Here is an 18,486-nt window from a genome sequence, read left to right as displayed (position 1 = left end):
GCGTCATTATAAATAAATGTCTGATTGAGCTAAAGTTATGGTCCCCTTTATATATGTTTCTGCTTAGAGCAGATTTTGAAAATGTAAAACAGTTTCTTAACATTCTTAATTAAAATGAAGACTGAAGGAACAGATATTAATCAAAAATGTCTTGATTAGAATAAAGACCTAAAAAAGTATCGATAAGACTGAGGTTATCACTTGTCTGAAGGATCAGATATTAATTTTTCTTTTTAATTGAAACTTAAATGCATGCTTAAGAAAAAACAACGTTCCATTACCGTTTTCCGTTGAAATAAATTATTATACTGGTAATCAATTTCAAAAATTTACTTATCTCGGCTTTTCGACCACAATTCCATTCCCCGAAAACATTTTATCATTACATTAATTACTTTTGGGAGATAACGTGTCAAAATAACCTATAAAACAATAAAAAAACTGTAATAGCAGTCTGTTTAGCCATGACAACAACCTTTTAAAAGTTACAAGCACTATATAACCCTTTCGTGTCTAACAGGACCTGAGCAAACTGTAGCTTAACCTGCTACTAGTGCGACCAGGGAGAACTGATGTAAACTGGAGTTGAAATTTCATCATGTGCGACCTGCCGCACTGAAACTCTCCCATAGTTCCAGTGTGTGTAGAACATAATTTTTTCGCTGTTATCTGCCAAAATCAATCTTTCTAGGTAGTGCCGCCTCCTCACTTGAATTTTTCATGATATATTAAGGTTTGAACGAACAAAATTCTAGATTACTATTTTCACTACCATGTCCCTCTGCTAACTTGAAGAAAACTTTCCTCTCTTTTTGCTGCTCATTACCGGTGCCATTGCCTTGACTTTCTGTTCGTTATAACTACTATCATGAGTTTATTTATTTCAAACCAAAATATAAAAAATAGGATTCTTTTTCCTTTTGTGCTACTTAGAATTTACAAATGTATATAACGTTGTGCCGTGCCATATGAAAAAGTCTCTAACCATTGTTAGAAACTAGAGAGAGAAATTGGGCAGTAACACTGATCATGCCCTGAACTATGAAAAAGAACAATACGACGGTTGACTAAAGTACACTTGATATTATATCATTTTGCAAAACCGCGAGTAAAAATCTTACTGTCCCTATTGAATTTGGCGACATTGGTTTTAGAATAATTAAAATAATCAACTTCGAAGCGTGCCGGTTACGAATGGGGATGTAACGTCTTTAGGAACCTTTTAAAACGCAAAACCATACACGTACTCTCCCAAAAGTAATTAATGTAATGATAAAATGTTTTCGGGGAATGGAATTGTGGTCGAAAAGCCGAGATAAGTAAATTTTTGAAATTGATTACCAGTATAATAATTTATTTCAACGGAAAACGGTAATGGAACGTTGTTTTTTCTTAAGCATGCATTTAAGTTTCAATTAAAAAGAAAAATTAATATCTGATCCTTCAGACAAGTGATAACCTCAGTCTTATCGATACTTTTTTAGGTCTTTATTCTAATCAAGACATTTTTGATTAATTTAGTTACAGGCATGGTCCGTTGGTCTAGGGGTATGATACTCGCTTAGGGTGTGAGTGGTCACGAGATAAAATCCCGGACGAACCCGAGTTTTTGCAGAAGTAATTTAGTGACTATTTAAACGCAACTAACTACCGGGTAGACCTATGAGTTGAGCATGTTTCAGTATCATTCGTGGTCCGGTGGTCTAGGGGTATGATACACGCTTCGGGTGTGAGTGGCCTCGGGTTCAAATCCTGGACGGACCCGAGTTTATGCAGAAGCAATTCAGTGACTATTTAAAAGCAACTAACTACAGGGTAGGCCTATGAGTTGAGCATGTTTAGTTACACACATGGTCCGTTGGTCTAGGGGTGTGATACTCGCTTAGGTTGTGAGTGGTCCCGAGATAAAATCCCGGACGGACCCGAGTTTTTGCCGAAGTAATTTAGTGACTATTTAAAAGCAACTTACTACAGGGTAGGCCTATGAGTTGAGCATGTTTAATTACACACATGGTCCGTTGGTCTAGGGGTATGATACACGCTTCGGGTTTGAGTGGCCCCGGGTTCAAATCCCGGACGGACCCGAGTTTATGCAGAAGCAATTTAGTGACTAATTAAAAGCAACTTACTACAGAGTAGGCCTATGAGTTGAGCATGTTTAGTTACACACATGGTCCGTTGGTCTAGGGGTATGATACTCGATTTGGGTGCGAGTGGTCCCGGGTTCAAATCCCGGACGGACCCAAGTATATGCAGAAGAAATTAAGTGACTATTTAAATGCAACTAACTACTGGGTAGGTCTATCAGTTGAGCATGTTTAATAACAAACATGGTCCGTTGGTTTAGGGGTATGATACTCGCTTTGGGTGCGAGTGGTCCCGGGTTCAAATCCCGGACGGACCCGAGTTTTTGCTGAAGTAATTTAGTGACTATTTAAATGAACTAACAACAAGGTAGGCCTATGAGTTGAGCATATGTAGTTACAGGCATGGTCCGTTGGTCTAGGCGTATGATACTCGCTTACGGTGTGAGTGGCCCCGGGTTCAAATCCCGGACGGAACCGAGTTTATGCAGAAGCAATTTAGTGACTATTTAAATGCAACTAACTACAGGGTAGGCCTATGAGTTGAGCATGTTTAGTAACACACATGGTCCGTTGGTCTAGGGGTGTGATACTCGCTTAGGGTGTGAGTGGTCCCGAGATAAAATCCCGGACGGACCCGAGTTTTTTGCCGAAGTAATTTAGTGACTATTTAAAAGCAACTAACTACAGGGTAGGCCTATGAGTTGAGCATGTTTAGTTACACACATGGTCCGTTGGTCTAGGGGTATGATAATCGCTTTGGGTGCGAGTGGTCTCGGGTTCAAATCCCGGACGGACCCGAGTATATGCAGAAGTAATTCAGTGACTATTTAAATGCAACTAACTACAGGGTAGGTCTATGAGTTGAGCATGTTTAGTTACACGCATGGTCCGTTGGTCTAGAGGTATGATAATCGCTTTGGGTGCGAGTGGTCTCGGGTTCAAATCCCGGACGGACCCGAGTTTTTGCAGAAGTAATTTAGTGACAATTTAAATGAACTAACAACAAGGTAGGCCTATGAGTTGAGCATATTTAGTTACAGGAATGGTCCGTTGGTCTAGGGGTATGATACTCGCTTAGGGTGTGAGTGGTCACGAGATAAAATCCCGGACGAACCCGAGTTTTTGCAGAAGTAATTTAGTGACTATTTAAACGCAACTAACTACCGGGTAGACCTATGAGTTGAGCATGTTTCAGTATCATTCGTGGTCCGTTGGTCTAGGGGTATGATACACGCTTCGGGTGTGAGTGGCCCCGGGTTCAAATCCCGGACGGACCCGAGTTTATGCAGAAGCAATTCAGTGACTATTTAAAAGCAACTAACTACAGGGTAGGCCTATGAGTTGAGCATGTTTAGTTACGCACATGGTCCGTTGGTCTAGGGGTATGATACTCGCTTTGGGTGCGAGTGGTCCCGGGTTCAAATCCCGGACGGACCCGAGTATATGCAGAAGTAATTAAGTGACTATTTAAATGCAACTAACTACAGGGTAGGCCTATGAGTTGAGCATGTTTAGTTACGCACATGGTCCGTTGGTCTAGGGGTGTGATACTCGCTTAGGTTGTGAGTGGTCCCGAGATAAAATCCCGGACGGACCCGAGTTTTTGCCGAAGTAATTTAGTGACTATTTAAAAGCAACTTACTACAGGGTAGGCCTATGAGTTGAGCATGTTTAATTACACACATGGTCCGTTGGTCTAGGGGTATGATACACGCTTCGGGTTTGAGTGGCCCCGGGTTCAAATCCCGGACGGACCCGAGTTTATGCAGAAGCAATTTAGTGACTATTTAAAAGCAACTTACTACAGAGTAGGCCTATGAGTTGAGCATGTTTAGTTACACACATGGTCCGTTGGTCTAGGGGTATGATACTCGATTTGGGTGCGAGTGGTCCCGGGTTCAAATCCCGGACGGACCCAAGTATATGCAGAAGAAATTAAGTGACTATTTAAATGCAACTAACTACTGGGTAGGTCTATCAGTTGAGCATGTTTAGTTACACACATGGTTCTTTGGTCTAGGGCTATGATACTCGCTTTGGGTGCGAGTGGTCTCGGGTTCAAATCCCGGACGGACCCGAGTTTTTGCTGAAGTAATTTAGTGACTATTTAAATGAACTAACAACAAGGTAGGCCTATGAGTTGAGCATATGTAGTTACAGGCATGGTCCGTTGGTCTAGGCGTATGATACTCGCTTACGGTGTGAGTGGCCCCGGGTTCAAATCCCGGACGGAACCGAGTTTATGCAGAAGCAATTTAGTGACTATTTAAATGCAACTTACTACAGGGTAGGCCTATGAGTTGAGCATGTTTAGTAACACACATGGTCCGTTGGTCTAGGGGTGTGATACTCGCTTAGGGTGTGAGTGGTCCCGAGATAAAATCCCGGACGGACCCGAGTTTTTTGCCGAAGTAATTTAGTGACTATTTAAAAGCAACTAACTACAGGGTAGGCCTATGAGTTGAGCATGTTTAGTTACACACATGGTCCGTTGGTCTAGGGGTATGATACTCGCTTTGGGTGCGAGTGGTCCCGGGTTCAAATCCCGGACGGACCCGAGTATATGCAGAAGTAATTCAGTGACTATTTAAATGCAACTAACTACAGGGTAGGTCTATGAGTTGAGCATGTTTAGTTACACGCATGGTCCGTTGGTCTAGAGGTATGATAATCGCTTTGGGTGCGAGTGGTCTCGGGTTCAAATCCCGGACGGACCCGAGTTTTTGCAGAAGTAATTTAGTGACAATTTAAATGAACTAACAACAAGGTAGGCCTATGAGTTGAGCATATTTAGTTACAGGAATGGTTCGTTGGTCTAGGGGTATGATACTCGCTTAGGGTGTGAGTGGTCACGAGATAAAATCCCGGACGAACCCGAGTTTTTGCAGAAGTAATTTAGTGACTATTTAAACGCAACTAACTACCGGGTAGACCTATGAGTTGAGCATGTTTCAGTATCATTCGTGGTCCGTTGGTCTAGGGGTATGATACACGCTTCGGGTGTGAGTGGCCCCGGGTTCAAATCCCGGACGGACCCGAGTTTATGCAGAAGCAATTCAGTGACTATTTAAAAGCAACTAACTACAGGGTAGGCCTATGAGTTGAGCATGTTTAGTTACGCACATGGTCCGTTGGTCTAGGGGTATGATACTCGCTTTGGGTGCGAGTGGTCCCGGGTTCAAATCCCGGACGGACCCGAGTATATGCAGAAATAATTAAGTGACTATTTAAATGCAACTAACTACAGGGTAGGTCTATGAGTTGAGCATGTTTGCTTACACACATGGTTCGTTGGTCTAGGGCTATGACACTCGCTTTGGGTGCGAGTGGTCTCGGGTTCAAATCCCGGACGGACCCGAATTTTTGCAGAAGTAATTTAGTGACTATTTAAATGCAACTAACTACAGGGTAGGCCTATGAGTTGAGCATGTTTAGTTACACACATGGTTCGTTGGTCTAGGGCTTTGACACTCGCTTTGGGTGCGAGTGGTCTCGGGTTCAAATCCCGGACGGACCCGAATTTTTGCAGAAGTAATTTAGTGACTATTTAAATGCAACTAACTACAGGGTAGGCCTATGAGTTGAGCATGTTTAGTTACACACATGGTCCGTTGGTCTAGGGGTATGATACTTGCTTTGGGTGCGAGTGGTCCCGGGTTCAAATCCCGGACGGACTCGAGTTTTTGCAAAAGTAAATTAGTGACTATTTTAATGCAACTAACTACAGGGTAGGCCTATGAGTTGAGCATGTTGAGTTACACACATGGTCCGTTGGTCTAGAAGTATGATACTCGCTTTGGGTGCCAGTGGTCTCGGGTTCAAATCCCGGATGGACCCGAGTTTTTGCAGAAGTAATTTAGTGACTATTTAAATGAACTAACAACAAGGTAGGCCTATGAGTTGAGCATGTTTATTTACACGCATGGTCCGTTGGTCTAGGGGTATGATACTCGCTTTGGGTGCGAGTGGTCCCGGGTTCAAATCCCGGACGGACCCGAATTTTTGCAGAAGTAATTTAGTGACTATTTAAATGCAACTAACTACAGGGTAGGCCTATGAGTTGAGCATGTTTAGTTACACACATGGTCCGTTGGTCTAGGGGTATGATACTTGCTTTGGGTGCGAGTGGTCCCGGGTTCAAATCCCGGACGGACTCGAGTTTTTGCAAAAGTAAATTAGTGACTATTTTAATGCAACTAACTACAGGGTAGGCCTATGAGTTGAGCATGTTGAGTTTAGCACATGGTCCGTTGGTCTAGAAGTATGATACTCGCTTTGGGTGCCAGTGGTCTCGGGTTCAAATCCCGGATGGACCCGAGTTTTTGCAGAAGTAATTTAGTGACAATTTAAATGAACTAACAACAAGGTAGGCCTATGAGTTGAGCATATTTAGTTACAGGAATGGTCCGTTGGTCTAGGGGTATGATACTCGCTTAGGGTGTGAGTGGTCACGAGATAAAATCCCGGACGAACCCGAGTTTTTGCAGAAGTAATTTAGTGACTATTTAAACGCAACTAACTACCGGGTAGACCTATGAGTTGAGCATGTTTCAGTATCATTCGTGGTCCGTTGGTCTAGGGGTATGATACACGCTTCGGGTGTGAGTGGCCCCGGGTTCAAATCCCGGACGGACCCGAGTTTATGCAGAAGCAATTCAGTGACTATTTAAAAGCAACTAACTACAGGGTAGGCCTATGAGTTGAGCATGTTTAGTTACGCACATGGTCCGTTGGTCTAGGGGTATGATACTCGCTTTGGGTGCGAGTGGTCCCGGGTTCAAATCCCGGACGGACCCGAGTATATGCAGAAGTAATTAAGTGACTATTTAAATGCAAGTAACTACAGGGTAGGTCTATGAGTTGAGCATGTTTACTTACACACATGGTTCGTTGGTCTAGGGCTATGACACTCGCTTTGGGTGCGAGTGGTCTCGGGTTCAAATCCCGGACGGACCCGAATTTTTGCAGAAGTAATTTAGTGACTATTTAAATGCAACTAACTACAGGGTAGGCCTATGAGTTGAGCATGTTTAGTTACACACATGGTTCGTTGGTCTAGGGCTTTGACACTCGCTTTGGGTGCGAGTGGTCTCGGGTTCAAATCCCGGACGGACCCGAATTTTTGCAGAAGTAATTTAGTGACTATTTAAATGCAACTAACTACAGGGTAGGCCTATGAGTTGAGCATGTTTAGTTACACACATGGTCCGTTGGTCTAGGGGTATGATACTTGCTTTGGGTGCGAGTGGTCCCGGGTTCAAATCCCGGACGGACTCGAGTTTTTGCAAAAGTAAATTAGTGACTATTTTAATGCAACTAACTACAGGGTAGGCCTATGAGTTGAGCATGTTGACTTACACACATGGTCCGTTGGTCTAGAAGTATGATACTCGCTTTGGGTGCCAGTGGTCTCGGGTTCAAATCCCGGATGGACCCGAGTTTTTGCAGAAGTAATTTAGTGACTATTTAAATGAACTAACAACAAGGTAGGCCTATGAGTTGAGCATGTTTATTTACACGCATGGTCCGTTGGTCTAGGGGTATGATACTCGCTTTGGGTGCGAGTGGTCCCGGGTTCAAATCCCGGACGGACCCGAATTTTTGCAGAAGTAATTTAGTGACTATTTAAATGCAACTAACTACAGGGTAGGCCTATGAGTTGAGCATGTTTAGTTACACACATGGTCCGTTGGTCTAGGGGTATGATACTTGCTTTGGGTGCGAGTGGTCCCGGGTTCAAATCCCGGACGGACACGAGTTTTTGCAAAAGTAAATTAGTGACTATTTTAATGCAACTAACTACAGGGTAGGCCTATGAGTTGAGCATGTTGAGTTACACACATGGTCCGTTGGTCTAGAAGTATGATACTCGCTTTGGGTGCCAGTGGTCTCGGGTTCAAATCCCGGATGGACCCGAGTTTTTGCAGAAGTAATTTAGTGACAATTTAAATGAACTAACAACAAGGTAGGCCTATGAGTTGAGCATATTTAGTTACAGGAATGGTCCGTTGGTCTAGGGGTATGATACTCGCTTAGGGTGTGAGTGGTCACGAGATAAAATCCCGGACGAACCCGAGTTTTTGCAGAAGTAATTTAGTGACTATTTAAACGCAACTAACTACCGGGTAGACCTATGAGTTGAGCATGTTTCAGTATCATTCGTGGTCCGTTGGTCTAGGGGTATGATACACGCTTCGGGTGTGAGTGGCCCCGGGTTCAAATCCCGGACGGACCCGAGTTTATGCAGAAGCAATTCAGTGACTATTTAAAAGCAACTAACTACAGGGTAGGCCTATGAGTTGAGCATGTTTAGTTACGCACATGGTCCGTTGGTCTAGGGGTATGATACTCGCTTTGGGTGCGAGTGGTCCCGGGTTCAAATCCCGGACGGACCCGAGTATATGCAGAAGTAATTAAGTGACTATTTAAATGCAACTAACTACAGGGTAGGTCTATGAGTTGAGCATGTTTACTTACACACATGGTTCGTTGGTCTAGGGCTATGACACTCGCTTTGGGTGCGAGTGGCCCCGGGTTCAAATCCCGGACGGACCGGAGCTTATGCAGAAGCAATTCAGTGACTATTTAAAAGCAACTAACTACAGGGTAGGCCTATGAGTTGAGCATGTTTAGTTACACACATGGTCCATTGGTCTAGGGGTGTGATACTCGCTTAGGGTGTGAGTGGTCCCGAGATAAAATCCCGGACGGACCCGAGTTTTTTGCCGAAGTAATTTAGTGACTATTTAAAAGCAACTTACTACAGGATAGGCCTATGAGTTGAGCATGTTTAGTTACACACATGGTCCGTTGGTCTAGGGGTATGATACTCGCTTTGGGTGCGAGTGGTCCCGGGTTCAAATCCCGGACGGACTCGAGTTTTTGCAAAAGTAAATTAGTGACTATTTTAATGCAACTAACTACAGGGTAGGCCTATGAGTTGAGCATGTTTAGTTACACACATGGTTCGTTGGTCTAGGGGTATGATACTCGCTTTGGGTGCGAGTGGTACCGGGTTCAAATCCCGGACGGACCCGAGTATATGCAGAAGTAAATAAGTGACTATTTAAATGCAACTAACTACAGGGTAGGTCTATGAGTTGAGCATTTTTAGTAACACACATGGTTCGTTGGTCTAGGGCTATAACACTCGCTTTGGGTGCGAGTGGTCTCGGGTTCAAATCCCGGACGGACCCGAGTTTTTGCAGAAGTAATTTAGTGACTATTTAAATGAACTAACAACAAGGTAGGCCTATGAGTTGAGCATATTTAGTTACAGGCATGGTCCGTTGGTCTAGGGGTATGATACTCGCTTAAGGTGTGAGTGGTCACGAGATAAAATCCCGGACGAACCCGAGTTTTTGCAGAAGTAATTTAGTGACTATTTAAACGCAACTAACTACCGGGTAGACCTATGAGTTGAGCATGTTTAGTTACACACATGGTCCGTTGGTGTAGGGGTATGATACTCGCTTAGGGTGTGAGTGGTCCCGAGATAAAATCCCGGACGGACCCGAGTTTTTTGCCGAAGTAATTTAGTGACTATTTAAAAGCAACTTACTACAGGGTAGGCCTATGAGTTGAGCATGTTTAGTTACACACATGGTCCGTTGGTCTAGGGGTATGATACTCGCTTTGGTTGCGAGTGGTCCCGGGTTCAAATCCCGGACGGACCCGAGTTTATGCAGAATCAATTTAGTGACTATTTAAATGCAACCAACTACAGGGTAGGCCTATGAGTTGAGCATGTTTAGTTACACACATGGTCCGTTGGTCTAGGGGTATGATACTCACTTAGGGTGTGAGTGGTCCCGAGATAAAATCCCGGACGGACCCGAGTTTTTTGCCGAAGTAATTTAGTGACTTTTTAAAAGCAACTAACTACAGGGTAGGCCTATGAGTTGAGCATGTTTAGTTACACACATGGTCCGTTGGTCTAGGGGTATGATACTCGCTGTGGGTGCGAGTGGTCCCGGGTTCAAATCCCGGACGGACTCGAGTTTTTGCAAAAGTAAATTAGTGACTATTTTAATGCAACTAGCTACAGGGTAGGCCTATAAGTTGAGCATGTTTGGTTACACACATGGTCCGTTGGTCTAGGGGTATGATACTCGCTTTGGGTGCGAGTGGTCCCGGGTTCAAATCCCGGACGGACCCGAGTTTATGCAGAAGCAATTTAGTGACTATTTAAATGCAACCAAATACAGGGTAGGCCTATGAGTTGAGCATGTTTAGTTACTCACATGGTCCGTTGGTCTAGGGGTATGATACTCGCTTAGGGTGTGAGTGGTCCCGAGATAAAATCCCGGACGGACCCGAGTTTTTTGCCGAAGTAATTTAGTGACTTTTTAAAAGCAACTTACTACAGGGTAGGCCTATGAGTTGAGCATGTTTAGTTACACACATGGTCCGTTGGTCTAGGGGTATGATACTCGCTTTGGGTGCGAGTGGTCCCAGGTTCAAATCCCGGGCGGACTCGAGTTTTTGCAAAAGTAAATTAGTGACTATTTTAATGCAACTAACTACAGGGTAGGCCTATGAGTTGAGCCTGTTTAGTTACACACATAGTTCGTTGGTCTAGGGCTATGACCCTCAATTTGGGTGCGAGTGGTCTCGGGTTCAAATCCCGGACGGACCCGAGTTTTTGCAGAAGTAATTTAGTGACTATTTAAATGAACTAACAACAAGGTAGGCCTATGAGTTGAGCATATTTAGTTACAGGCATGGTCCGTTGGTCTAGGGGTATGATACTCGCTTAAGGTGTGAGTGGTCACGAGATAAAATCCCGGACGAACCCGAGTTTTTGCAGAAGTAATTTAGTGACTATTTAAACGCAACTAACTACCGGGTAGACCTATGAGTTGAGCATGTTTAGTTACACACATGGTCCGTTGGTGTAGGGGTATGATACTCGCTTAGGGTGTGAGTGGTCCCGAGATAAAATCCCGGACGGACCCGAGTTTTTTGCCGAAGTAATTTAGTGACTATTTAAAAGCAACTTACTACAGGGTAGGCCTATGAGTTGAGCATGTTTAGTTACACACATGGTCCGTTGGTCTAGGGGTATGATACTCGCTTTGGTTGCGAGTGGTCCCGGGTTCAAATCCCGGACGGACCCGAGTTTATGCAGAAGCAATTTAGTGACTATTTAAATGCAACCAACTACAGGGTAGGCCTATGAGTTGAGCATGTTTAGTTACACACATGGTCCGTTGGTCTAGGGGTATGATACTCACTTAGGGTGTGAGTGGTCCCGAGATAAAATCCCGGACGGACCCGAGTTTTTTGCCGAAGTAATTTAGTGACTTTTTAAAAGCAACTAACTACAGGGTAGGCCTATGAGTTGAGCATGTTTAGTTACACACATGGTCCGTTGGTCTAGGGGTATGATACTCGCTGTGGGTGCGAGTGGTCCCGGGTTCAAATCCCGGACGGACTCGAGTTTTTGCAAAAGTAAATTAGTGACTATTTTAATGCAACTAGCTACAGGGTAGGCCTATAAGTTGAGCATGTTTGGTTACACACATGGTCCGTTGGTCTAGGGGTATGATACTCGCTTTGGGTGCGAGTGGTCCCGGGTTCAAATCCCGGACGGACCCGAGTTTATGCAGAAGCAATTTAGTGACTATTTAAATGCAACCAAATACAGGGTAGGCCTATGAGTTGAGCATGTTTAGTTACTCACATGGTCCGTTGGTCTAGGGGTATGATACTCGCTTAGGGTGTGAGTGGTCCCGAGATAAAATCCCGGACGGACCCGAGTTTTTTGCCGAAGTAATTTAGTGACTATTTTAATGCAACTAACTACAGGGTAGGCCTATGAGTTGAGCCTGTTTAGTTACACACATAGTTCGTTGGTCTAGGGCTATGACCCTCAATTTGGGTGCGAGTGGTCTCGGGTTCAAATCCCGGACGGACCCGCGTTTTTGCAGAAGTAATTAAGTGACTATTTAAATGCAACTAACTACAGGGTAGGCCTATGAGTTGAGCATGTTTAGTTACACACATGGTCCGTTGGTCTAGGGGTATGATACTCGCTTAGGGTGTGAGTGGTCCCGAGATAAAATCCCGGACGGACCCGAGTTTTTGCAAAAGTAAATTAGTGACTATTTTAATGCAACTAGCTACAGGGTAGGCCTATGAGTTGAGCAAGTTTAGTTACACACATGGTCCGTTGGTCTAGGGGTATGATACTCGCTTTGGGTGCGAGTGGTCCCGGGTTCAAATCCCGGACGGACCCGAGTTTATGCAGAAGCAATTTAGTGACTATTTAAATGCAACCAACTACAGGGTAGGCCTATGAGTTGAGCCTGTTTAGTTACACACATGGTCCGTTGGTCTAGGGGTATGATACTCGCTTTGGGTGCGAGTGGTCCCGGGTTCAGATCCCGGGCGGACTCGAGTTTTTGCAAAAGTAAATTAGTGACTATTTTAATGCAACTAACTACAGGGTAGGCCTATGAGTTGAGCATGTTTAGTTACACACATGGTCCGTTGGTCTAGGCGTTTGATACTCGCTTTGGGTGCGAGTGGTCCCGGGTTCAAATCACGGACGGACGCGAGTAGATGCAGGAGTAATTAAGTGACTATTTAAATGCAACTAACTACAGGGTAGGTCTATGAGTTGAGCATGTTTAGTTACACACATAGTTCGTTGGTCTAGGGCTATGACCCTCAATTTGGGTGCGAGTGGTCTCGGATTAAAATCCCGGACGGACCCGCGTTTTTGCAGAAGTAATTAAGTGACTATTTAAATGCAACTAACTACAGGGTAGGTCTATGAGTTGAGCATGTTTAGTTACACACATGGTTCGTTGGTCTAGGGCTATGACACTCGCTTTGGGTGCGAGTGGTCTCGGGCTCAAATCCCGGACGGACCCGAGTTTTTGCAAAAGTAAATTAGTGACTATTTTAATGCAACTAGCTACAGGGTAGGCCTATGAGTTGAGCATGTTTAGTTACACACATGGTCCGTTGGTCTAGGGGTATGATACTCGCTTTGGGTGCGAGTGGTCCCGGGTTCAAATCCCGGACGGACCCGAGTTTATGCAGAAGCAATTTAGTGACTATTTAAATGCAACCAACTACAGGGTAGGCCTATGAGTTGAGCATGTTTAGTTACACACATGGTCCGTTGGTCTAGGGGTATGATACTCGCTGTGGGTGCGAGTGGTCCCGGGTTCAAATCCCGGACGGACTCGAGTTTTTGCAAAAGTAAATTAGTGACTATTTTAATGCAACTAGCTACAGGGTAGGCCTATAAGTTGAGCATGTTTGGTTACACACATGGTCCGTTGGTCTAGGGGTATGATACTCGCTTTGGGTGCGAGTGGTCCCGGGTTCAAATCCCGGACGGACCCGAGTTTATGCAGAAGCAATTTAGTGACTATTTAAATGCAACCAAATACAGGGTAGGCCTATGAGTTGAGCATGTTTAGTTACTCACATGGTCCGTTGGTCTAGGGGTATGATACTCGCTTAGGGTGTGAGTGGTCCCGAGATAAAATCCCGGACGGACCCGAGTTTTTTGCCGAAGTAATTTAGTGACTTTTTAAAAGCAGCTTACTACAGGGTAGGCCTATGAGTTGAGCATGTTTAGTTACACACATGGTCCGTTGGTCTAGGGGTGTGATACTCGCTTTGGGTGCGAGTGGTCCCAGGTTCAAATCCCGGGCGAACTCGAGTTTTTGCAAAAGTAAATTAGTGACTATTTTAATGCAACTAACTACAGGGTAGGCCTATGAGTTGAGCCTGTTTAGTTACACACATAGTTCGTTGGTCTAGGGCTATGACACTCGCTTTGGGTGCGAGTGGTCTCGGGTTCATATCCCGGACGGACCCGCGTTTTTGCAGAAGTAATTAAGTGACGATTTAAATGCAACTAACTACAGGGTAGGCCTATGAGTTGAGCATGTTTAGTTACACACATGGTCCGTTGGTCTAGGGGTATGATACTCGCTTAGGATGTGAGTGGTCCCGAGATAAAATCCCGGACGGACCCGAGTTTTTGCAAAAGTAAATTAGTGACTATTTTAATGCAACTAGCTACAGGGTAGGCCTATGAGTTGAGCATGTTTAGTTACACACATGGTCCGTTGGTCTAGGGGTATGATACTCGCTTTGGGTGCGAGTGGTCCCGGGTTCAAATCCCGGACGGACCCGAGTTTATGCAGAAGCAATTTAGTGACTATTTAAATGCAACCAACTACAGGGTAGGCCTATGAGTTGAGCCTGTTTAGTTACACACATGGTCCGTTGGTCTAGGGGTATGATACTCGCTTAGGGTGTGAGTGGTCCCGAGATAAAATCCCGGACGGACCCGAGTTTTTTGCCGAAGTAATTTAGTTACTTTTTAAAAGCAACTTACTACAGGGTAGGCCTATGAGTTGAGCATGTTTAGTTACACAAATGGTCCGTTGGTCTAGGGGTATGATACTCGCTTAGGGTGTGAGTGGTCCCGAGATAAAATCCCGGACGGACCCGAGTTTTTTGCCGAAGTAATTTAGTGACTTTTTAAAAGCAATTTACTACAGGGTAGGCCTATGAGTTGAGCATGTTTAGATACACACATGGTCCGTTGGTCTAGGGGTATGATACTCGCTTTGGGTGCGAGTGGTCCCGGGTTCAAATCCCGGACGGACCCGAGTTTATGCAGAAGCAATTTAGTGACTATTTAAATGCAACCAACTACAGGGTAGGCCTATGAGTTGAGCCTGTTTAGTTACACACATGGTCCGTTGGTCTAGGGGTATGATACTCGCTTAGGGTGTGAGTGGTCCCGAGATAAAATCCCGGACGGACCCGAGTTTTTTGCCGAAGTAATTTAGTTACTTTTTAAAAGCAACTTACTACAGGGTAGGCCTATGAGTTGAGCATGTTTAGTTACACACATGGTCCGTTGGTCTAGGCGTTTGATACTCGCTTTGGGTGCGAGTGGTCCCGGGTTCAAATCACGGACGGACGCGAGTAGATGCAGGAGTAATTAAGTGACTATTTAAATGCAACTAACTACAGGGTAGGTCTATGAGTTGAGCATGTTTAGTTACACACATAGTTCGTTGGTCTAGGGCTATGACCCTCAATTTGGGTGCGAGTGGTCTCGGATTAAAATCCCGGACGGACCCGCGTTTTTGCAGAAGTAATTAAGTGACTATTTAAATGCAACTAACTACAGGGTAGGTCTATGAGTTGAGCATGTTTAGTTACACACATGGTTCGTTGGTCTAGGGCTATGACACTCGCTTTGGGTGCGAGTGGTCTCGGGCTCAAATCCCGGACGGACCCGAGTTTTTGCAGAAGAAATTTAGTGACTATTTAAATGAACTAACAACAAGGTAGGCCTATGAGTTGAGCATATTTAGTTACATACATGGTTCGTTGGTCTAGGGCTATGACACTCGCTTTGGGTGCGAGTGGTCTCGGGTTCATATCCCGGACGGACCCGCGTTTTTGCAGAAGTAATTAAGTGACTATTTAAATGCAACTAACTACAGGGTAGGCCTATGAGTTGAGCATGTTTAGTTACACACATGGTCCGTTGGTCTAGGGGTATGATACTCGCTTTGGGTGCGAGTGGTCCCGGGTTCAAATCCCGGACGGACCCGAGTTTATGCAGAAGCAATTTAGTGACTATTTAAATGCAACCAACTACAGGGTAGGCCTATGAGTTGAGCCTGTTTAGTTACACACATGGTCCGTTGGTCTAGGGGTATGATACTCGCTTAGGGTGTGAGTGGTCCCGAGATAAAATCCCGGACGGACCCGAGTTTTTTGCCGAAGTAATTTAGTTACTTTTTAAAAGCAACTTACTACAGGGTAGGCCTATGAGTTGAGCATGTTTAGTTACACAAATGGTCCGTTGGTCTAGGGGTATGATACTCGCTTAGGGTGTGAGTGGTCCCGAGATAAAATCCCGGACGGACCCGAGTTTTTTGCCGAAGTAATTTAGTGACTTTTTAAAAGCAATTTACTACAGGGTAGGCCTATGAGTTGAGCATGTTTAGTTACACACATGGTCCGTTGGTCTAGGGGTATGATACTCGCTTTGGGTGCGAGTGGTCCCAGGTTCAAATCCCGGGCGGACTCGAGTTTTTGCAAAAGTAAATTAGTGACTATTTTAATGCAACTAACTACAGGGTAGGCCTATGAGTTGAGCCTGTTTAGTTACACACACAGTTCGTTGGTCTAGGGCTATGACCCTCAATTTGGGTGCGAGTGGTCTCGGGTTCAAATCCCGGACGGACCCGAGTTTTTGCAGAAGTAATTTAGTGACTATTTAAATGAACTAACAACAAGGTAGGCCTATGAGTTGAGCATATTTAGTTACAGGCATGGTCCGTTGGTCTAGGGGTATGATACTCGCTTAAGGTGTGAGTGGTCACGAGATAAAATCCCGGACGAACCCGAGTTTTTGCAGAAGTAATTTAGTGACTATTTAAACGCAACTAACTACCGGGTAGACCTATGAGTTGAGCATGTTTAGTTACACACATGGTCCGTTGGTGTAGGGGTATGATACTCGCTTAGGGTGTGAGTGGTCCCGAGATAAAATCCCGGACGGACCCGAGTTTTTTGCCGAAGTAATTTAGTGACTATTTAAAAGCAACTTACTACAGGGTAGGCCTATGAGTTGAGCATGTTTAGTTACACACATGGTCCGTTGGTCTAGGGGTATGATACTCGCTTTGGTTGCGAGTGGTCCCGGGTTCAAATCCCGGACGGACCCGAGTTTATGCAGAAGCAATTTAGTGACTATTTAAATGCAACCAACTACAGGGTAGGCCTATGAGTTGAGCATGTTTAGTTACACACATGGTCCGTTGGTCTAGGGGTATGATACTCACTTAGGGTGTGAGTGGTCCCGAGATAAAATCCCGGACGGACCCGAGTTTTTTGCCGAAGTAATTTAGTGACTTTTTAAAAGCAACTAACTACAGGGTAGGCCTATGAGTTGAGCATGTTTAGTTACACACATGGTCCGTTGGTCTAGGGGTATGATACTCGCTGTGGGTGCGAGTGGTCCCGGATTCAAATCCCGGACGGACTCGAGTTTTTGCAAAAGTAAATTAGTGACTATTTTAATGCAACTAGCTACAGGGTAGGCCTATAAGTTGAGCATGTTTGGTTACACACATGGTCCGTTGGTCTAGGGCTATGACCCTCAATTTGGGTGCGAGTGGTCTCGGGTTCAAATCCCGGACGGACCCGCGTTTTTGCAGAAGTAATTAAGTGACTATTTAAATGCAACTAACTACAGGGTAGGTCTATGAGTTGAGCATGTTTAGTTACACACATGGTTCGTTGGTCTAGGGCTATGACACTCGCTTTGGGTGCGAGTGGTCTCGGGCTCAAATCCCGGACGGACCCGAGTTTTTGCAGAAGAAATTTAGTGACTATTTAAATGAACTAACAACAAGGTAGGCCTATGAGTTGAGCATATTTAGTTACATACATGGTTCGTTGGTCTAGGGCTATGACACTCGCTTTGGGTGCGAGTGGTCTCGGGTTCATATCCCGGACGGACCCGCGTTTTTGCAGAAGTAATTAAGTGACTATTTAAATGCAACTAACTACAGGGTAGGCCTATGAGTTGAGCATGTTTAGTTACACACATGGTCCGTTGGTCTAGGGGTATGATACTCGCTTAGGGTGTGAGTGGTCCCGAGATAAAATCCCGGACGGACCCGAGTTTTTGCAAAAGTAAATTAGTGACTATTTTAATGCAACTAGCTACAGGGTAGGCCTATGAGTTGAGCATGTTTAGTTACACACATGGTCCGTTGGTCTAGGGGTATGATACTCGCTTTGGGTGCGAGTGGTCCCGGGTTCAAATCCCGGACGGACCCGAGTTTATGCAGAAGCAATTTAGTGACTATTTAAATGCAACCAACTACAGGGTAGGCCTATGAGTTGAGCCTGTTTAGTTACACACATGGTCCGTTGGTCTAGGGGTATGATACTCGCTTAGGGTGTGAGTGGTCCCGAGATAAAATCCCGGACGGACCCGAGTTTTTTGCCGAAGTAATTTAGTTACTTTTTAAAAGCAACTTACTACAGGGTAGGCCTATGAGTTGAGCATGTTTAGTTGCACACATGGTCCGTTGGTCTAGGGGTATGATACTCGCTTTGGGTGCGAGTGGTCCCGGGTTCAAATCCCGGGCGGACTCGAGTTTTTGCAAAAGTAAATTAGTGACTATTTTAATGCAACTAACTACAGGGTAGGCCTATGAGTTGAGCATGTTTAGTTACACACATGGTCCGTTGGTCTAGGGGTATGATACTCGCTTTGGGTGCGAGTGGTCCCGGGTTCAAATCACGGACGGACGCGAGTAGATGCAGAAGTAATTAAGTGACTATGTAAATGCAACTAACTACAGGGTAGGTCTATGAGTTGAGCATG

At 44.8% G+C, this 18,486-nt stretch overlaps 26 non-coding genes across 26 annotated transcripts; all 26 read left to right on the top strand.

Moving 5' to 3' along the window:
* The first annotated feature begins 2,332 nt into the window (after positions 1-2,332).
* TRNAP-UGG (transfer RNA proline (anticodon UGG)) lies at positions 2,333-2,404 on the top strand. The gene has a single exon. It is a non-coding gene; the product is annotated as a tRNA-Pro (tRNA).
* An 888-nt stretch (positions 2,405-3,292) lies between these two features.
* Positions 3,293-3,364, top strand: TRNAP-CGG (transfer RNA proline (anticodon CGG)). The gene has a single exon. It is a non-coding gene; the product is annotated as a tRNA-Pro (tRNA).
* An 88-nt stretch (positions 3,365-3,452) lies between these two features.
* TRNAP-UGG (transfer RNA proline (anticodon UGG)) lies at positions 3,453-3,524 on the top strand. The gene has a single exon. It is a non-coding gene; the product is annotated as a tRNA-Pro (tRNA).
* Positions 3,525-4,572: 1,048 nt separating this feature from the next.
* TRNAP-UGG (transfer RNA proline (anticodon UGG)) lies at positions 4,573-4,644 on the top strand. The gene has a single exon. It is a non-coding gene; the product is annotated as a tRNA-Pro (tRNA).
* A 408-nt stretch (positions 4,645-5,052) lies between these two features.
* Positions 5,053-5,124, top strand: TRNAP-CGG (transfer RNA proline (anticodon CGG)). Its single transcript has one exon. It is a non-coding gene; the product is annotated as a tRNA-Pro (tRNA).
* An 88-nt stretch (positions 5,125-5,212) lies between these two features.
* On the top strand, positions 5,213-5,284 carry TRNAP-UGG (transfer RNA proline (anticodon UGG)). The gene has a single exon. It is a non-coding gene; the product is annotated as a tRNA-Pro (tRNA).
* Positions 5,285-6,011: 727 nt separating this feature from the next.
* Positions 6,012-6,083, top strand: TRNAP-UGG (transfer RNA proline (anticodon UGG)). The gene has a single exon. It is a non-coding gene; the product is annotated as a tRNA-Pro (tRNA).
* Positions 6,084-6,651: 568 nt separating this feature from the next.
* TRNAP-CGG (transfer RNA proline (anticodon CGG)) lies at positions 6,652-6,723 on the top strand. The gene has a single exon. It is a non-coding gene; the product is annotated as a tRNA-Pro (tRNA).
* An 88-nt stretch (positions 6,724-6,811) lies between these two features.
* Positions 6,812-6,883, top strand: TRNAP-UGG (transfer RNA proline (anticodon UGG)). Its single transcript has one exon. It is a non-coding gene; the product is annotated as a tRNA-Pro (tRNA).
* Positions 6,884-7,610: 727 nt separating this feature from the next.
* TRNAP-UGG (transfer RNA proline (anticodon UGG)) lies at positions 7,611-7,682 on the top strand. The gene has a single exon. It is a non-coding gene; the product is annotated as a tRNA-Pro (tRNA).
* A 568-nt stretch (positions 7,683-8,250) lies between these two features.
* Positions 8,251-8,322, top strand: TRNAP-CGG (transfer RNA proline (anticodon CGG)). The gene has a single exon. It is a non-coding gene; the product is annotated as a tRNA-Pro (tRNA).
* An 88-nt stretch (positions 8,323-8,410) lies between these two features.
* TRNAP-UGG (transfer RNA proline (anticodon UGG)) lies at positions 8,411-8,482 on the top strand. The gene has a single exon. It is a non-coding gene; the product is annotated as a tRNA-Pro (tRNA).
* An 88-nt stretch (positions 8,483-8,570) lies between these two features.
* TRNAP-UGG (transfer RNA proline (anticodon UGG)) lies at positions 8,571-8,642 on the top strand. The gene has a single exon. It is a non-coding gene; the product is annotated as a tRNA-Pro (tRNA).
* A 249-nt stretch (positions 8,643-8,891) lies between these two features.
* Positions 8,892-8,963, top strand: TRNAP-UGG (transfer RNA proline (anticodon UGG)). The gene has a single exon. It is a non-coding gene; the product is annotated as a tRNA-Pro (tRNA).
* Positions 8,964-9,691: 728 nt separating this feature from the next.
* TRNAP-UGG (transfer RNA proline (anticodon UGG)) lies at positions 9,692-9,763 on the top strand. The gene has a single exon. It is a non-coding gene; the product is annotated as a tRNA-Pro (tRNA).
* A 409-nt stretch (positions 9,764-10,172) lies between these two features.
* On the top strand, positions 10,173-10,244 carry TRNAP-UGG (transfer RNA proline (anticodon UGG)). The gene has a single exon. It is a non-coding gene; the product is annotated as a tRNA-Pro (tRNA).
* An 889-nt stretch (positions 10,245-11,133) lies between these two features.
* TRNAP-UGG (transfer RNA proline (anticodon UGG)) lies at positions 11,134-11,205 on the top strand. Its single transcript has one exon. It is a non-coding gene; the product is annotated as a tRNA-Pro (tRNA).
* Positions 11,206-11,614: 409 nt separating this feature from the next.
* TRNAP-UGG (transfer RNA proline (anticodon UGG)) lies at positions 11,615-11,686 on the top strand. Its single transcript has one exon. It is a non-coding gene; the product is annotated as a tRNA-Pro (tRNA).
* Positions 11,687-12,255: 569 nt separating this feature from the next.
* Positions 12,256-12,327, top strand: TRNAP-UGG (transfer RNA proline (anticodon UGG)). The gene has a single exon. It is a non-coding gene; the product is annotated as a tRNA-Pro (tRNA).
* A 728-nt stretch (positions 12,328-13,055) lies between these two features.
* On the top strand, positions 13,056-13,127 carry TRNAP-UGG (transfer RNA proline (anticodon UGG)). The gene has a single exon. It is a non-coding gene; the product is annotated as a tRNA-Pro (tRNA).
* Positions 13,128-13,375: 248 nt separating this feature from the next.
* On the top strand, positions 13,376-13,447 carry TRNAP-UGG (transfer RNA proline (anticodon UGG)). The gene has a single exon. It is a non-coding gene; the product is annotated as a tRNA-Pro (tRNA).
* Positions 13,448-14,176: 729 nt separating this feature from the next.
* TRNAP-UGG (transfer RNA proline (anticodon UGG)) lies at positions 14,177-14,248 on the top strand. Its single transcript has one exon. It is a non-coding gene; the product is annotated as a tRNA-Pro (tRNA).
* A 410-nt stretch (positions 14,249-14,658) lies between these two features.
* TRNAP-UGG (transfer RNA proline (anticodon UGG)) lies at positions 14,659-14,730 on the top strand. Its single transcript has one exon. It is a non-coding gene; the product is annotated as a tRNA-Pro (tRNA).
* Positions 14,731-15,618: 888 nt separating this feature from the next.
* On the top strand, positions 15,619-15,690 carry TRNAP-UGG (transfer RNA proline (anticodon UGG)). Its single transcript has one exon. It is a non-coding gene; the product is annotated as a tRNA-Pro (tRNA).
* Positions 15,691-16,740: 1,050 nt separating this feature from the next.
* TRNAP-UGG (transfer RNA proline (anticodon UGG)) lies at positions 16,741-16,812 on the top strand. Its single transcript has one exon. It is a non-coding gene; the product is annotated as a tRNA-Pro (tRNA).
* Positions 16,813-17,860: 1,048 nt separating this feature from the next.
* On the top strand, positions 17,861-17,932 carry TRNAP-UGG (transfer RNA proline (anticodon UGG)). Its single transcript has one exon. It is a non-coding gene; the product is annotated as a tRNA-Pro (tRNA).
* The last annotated feature ends 554 nt before the right edge of the window (positions 17,933-18,486 follow it).

Source organism: Phalangium opilio, unplaced genomic scaffold (genome assembly GCF_054372755.1).
Source record: "Phalangium opilio isolate 3A_F unplaced genomic scaffold, DU_Popi_V2 ptg000093l_1, whole genome shotgun sequence".
NCBI classification, from domain to species: Eukaryota; Metazoa; Arthropoda; class Arachnida; order Opiliones; family Phalangiidae; genus Phalangium; species Phalangium opilio.
Note: the sequence above shows the minus strand (reverse complement) of the source record. Positions and strands in the feature narration are given on the sequence as shown.